We start from the raw sequence: 3,608 nt of genomic DNA on the forward strand, positions 1-3,608 counted from the left end.
CCATTGTGCACAAATGGACTTTTTAGCACCTGTGGACTTTTTAGGCTCTGAGGTTCTCCAGAGGTGTAAGACCTGATGTCATCTTTTTAGGAACCTCAAACCTTATTAACAGACTTCATCAATTCAGACATGTCTGGTGAGCACCTGCTGTGTGCCCAGCAGTGTAACAGCTTCTTGGGTCAAGGCAGTGAAAGCAGCAGAGTCCCGGGTCCTTAGAAGGTCATGGTCACTCAGTATCTCACAAACAGTCCTGAGCAGCATCAGCTCTGCCAGATGTGAGTGAGTGACAGTGAGAGGTATAGGGCTTGAGAAGGACGCTGCTGCTCAGTGGTGGCAGATGGCAGGGTAGCTCTCAGGGAGCCGGGAGGGTCAGGGTGGAGAGTGTATTCGTATTCCAGAGGGATGAACAGCATAATAAAAGAGGCAGACATTGATCTCTGTCCTGGCAGTGCTATGGTGCCCTTACATTAGGGATCACGCTGAAAATAGAGCCACGCCGAGGCAATAAGGGTAGAACCGAAGCTGACCCAGGAAGCTCAGAAAGAACTTCAGGGTTTCACGGGTCGAACAAAGACCCATGAGTCGCATAATAGTAACATGATGTATTAAAAGTAGTGTTTTTAGTTCCAGACATTCCTTTTGCTCACCAGCTACTTCTTGTATTCTATAAATTAGGGCATTCTAAAATTAGGACTTTTAAATGTGATATAGCCAAAGTGGGGGGTTGGGTACAGACCTATGAAAGGGGTGGGGTGGAAGCAGAAATAGAAAGAATGGAAATGCCCAAGGGGCATGGGAACCCGCCAGTGAGGCACAGCTCTTTCTTAGGAAGAATTACTTCTGTGGGATCCTGACAAGGGTGAGCCCAGGAGGGCGCCTCCATGCCGGGCATGAGCCCAGAGAAGCATGTCCAGGCAGATGACCAACCCCAGGCCTCAACTTCCCTGATGCTCATTAGCTCTGAGTGTAGCCAGATGTTTCCCAGGGGCCCTGAATTGCATGGCAGTAATAGAGATGGCACCAGCTCTGACAGGCACTCTGCGGCCCCGGGAGGATGACGCAGTGACATACAGTGCTGAGGACAGGGACCTGGCAACAATGATGGAGGCCTCGGTTTGTAGAAGATGACAAGTGCTACCAGATGTCAGCTCCTGTCCCCTAGAAGGTTCCAGAGTATCTGGGGCAAGGGAGAACAGGGTGGAGGGAAGGATTAGAGATGACCTTGAGTTTGCTGACATTTCGTTTTTTTCTACCATCTGACACAATAAGACCTTAAAACAGAATGCAAATCAGTTATTTAAAAAAAATTAAAATAATGAACGTTTCTAAGCTCAGCACCTGAGATTTGAAACACATATTTAAGACTAAAAGGAAGAAGTAAAGACCTGGAAATAGACAAAAGAAGGTAGGCCAAAACCCAGGGGAGAGAGAGAGATAATATCCCAGAATTTGGGGGATGAAAGGAATCCATGAAGAGTGGATGTGGTGTGGGGTACCAGACCTTTGAAGGGCCAGGCATGTGCCATGGTGTCTGTAAGAAACCAGATGGTGGGCTTCCAAGGCACAGGACCCCACATCCTAACAGGTGGTGCTTTTCTGCAGCACGTTACACGTCTTGAACTTGGGGAGATAACTGGCACATGAACCTTCTTCAGACAGTCTGCTGCACTGGTTCAGAGACCACTTAGCCCTTCTTTGAGCCTGGTAGAGGCTCATCATCAGCAAGTTTGACAAGACTCAGAATACACATTTAAAATCAAATATGAAGAGGATTCAGCCCAGTTTTGTGGTTCCTGGAGAACTTCCTCGTCATCGTGATCCATCAAGACCAGTATGGGAAGCTGCCTAAATACAGAGCTTTAAAATGAAAGGTGCAGGGGGTTGCGGGGAGGTGAGGCAAGCCTGTTACATAATTAACTTTTAATCTGACACTGTGACCAGAATTGGTCATTGTATTGATCAGGCCAGTGACCACAGCCAGGTCCAATTCAAAGACACCCATTGACTATCTGCATAATGTTGGGAAAATCAAGAGCCTCCTCCTTTGTAAAGGAGACACTGCATCCTCAGAGATTTCTTCTCTCCCAGACATCTTCACTGCTTGGAGCTGTCCACTGGTGTGTTATTGTTGAGTCCAAAAGTACTGCAACAATTGATTGCCAGATCATAAGGAAACGTTTCCCAGTTGGTGTGGGTTTGGTGAAATAAGCACTCCCATACATTACTGGTAAATATCAAAAGCCTTGAAAATATCATGCCTTTGATTCAGCAATCCCATTTCTGGACATGTCTAGAAAATAATCATGGACATGTGAAAAGATAAGACAAGGATGGATATTCATTTCTATGTCAGGGACAGTAAGAGAAAATGGGAAAAACTGCTCTTCCTCAGCTGGCTCTCTGCAAGGAGAAGGCCATGTTCAGCTCCAGCACCAGGATCGCGATGTCCAATGGCGAGAAGCTGGACGAGTTCAACTCGGGCATTTCCCAGGCCCTACTGGAGCTGGAGATGAACTCTGACCTCAAGGCTCAGCTCCAGGAGCTGAATATAACCGCAGCCAAGGAAACTGAAGTTGGTGGTGGTTGGAAAGCTATCATAATCTTTGTTCCTGTTCCTCAACTGAAATCTTTCCAGAAAATTCAAGTCCCCGTTAGTACCGGAATTGGAGAAAAAGTTCAGTGGAAAGCACGTTGTCTTCCTTGCCCAGAGGAAAATTCTGCCTAAGGCAACTCGAAAAAGCCATACAAAAAATAAGCAAAAGCGTCCCAGGAGCTGCACTCTGACAGCTGTGCATGATGCAATCCTTGAGGACTTGGTCTTCCCAAGTGAAATTGTGGGCAAGAGAATCTGTGTGAAGCTGGACGGCAGCTGACTCATAAAGGTGCACTTGGACAAGGCCCAGCAGAACAACATGGAGCACAAGGTTGAAACTTTTTCTGGTGTCTATAAGAAGCTCACGGGCAAGGATGTTAATTTTGAATCTCCAGAGTTTCAATTGTAAACAAAAATGACTAAAGTATATTCACAGTTATAAAGAAGAAAATGAGAAAAACCTCAGTGTCAAACAATAGGAGATGATTACAAAAATCATGATACATTCATACAATAGAACACTATGCATAAATTTATACTCTTGATGAATATTTAACAACACGAGAAAATGAGTACCATGTGATGATGCAGGACTGGGGGTTACAGTGAGATCTGATCTTCAGAACATAGTTTGTTCCATTTGTATGGATAAAAATAAAGGAGGATGTAGCTTAAATGTGAACAATGAACGCTGCTATCTAGGAGTTGAGGTTAGAGGTTGTTTTAATTTTCTCCTTTGTGCTTGTCTTTTTTCTGGAGTGAATGTGAGATATATTTGTAATCAAGGTTTTGTATATATTTTTATAGAAGTTTTTTTTTTTGCATACAGCCCCTCTTTATATTCTGATGCCAATTAATCTCTCAGAAATATGTCAGTAAACACCTCATCAACAAAGGATATTTCATTTTTCTGCTGGGGTCTGAATTTTTTGCAGTGTGGTTTTAATGGATGTTGGGGGACTTTTGATGAAGTGTGTCCAGACAGTTGGGATGTTCTGGCAGGGAGTGGGTGAGA

The 3,608-nt window shown here is 44.7% G+C and overlaps 1 pseudogene; it reads left to right on the plus strand.

Moving 5' to 3' along the window:
* Window positions 1-2,416: 2,416 nt before the first annotated feature.
* Window positions 2,417-3,030, plus strand: LOC128567782 (40S ribosomal protein S7-like; annotated as a pseudogene).
* Window positions 3,031-3,608: the final 578 nt, after the last annotated feature.

This window comes from Nycticebus coucang, chromosome 16 (assembly GCF_027406575.1).
Source record: "Nycticebus coucang isolate mNycCou1 chromosome 16, mNycCou1.pri, whole genome shotgun sequence".
Lineage (NCBI taxonomy): Eukaryota > Metazoa > Chordata > Mammalia > Primates > Lorisidae > Nycticebus > Nycticebus coucang.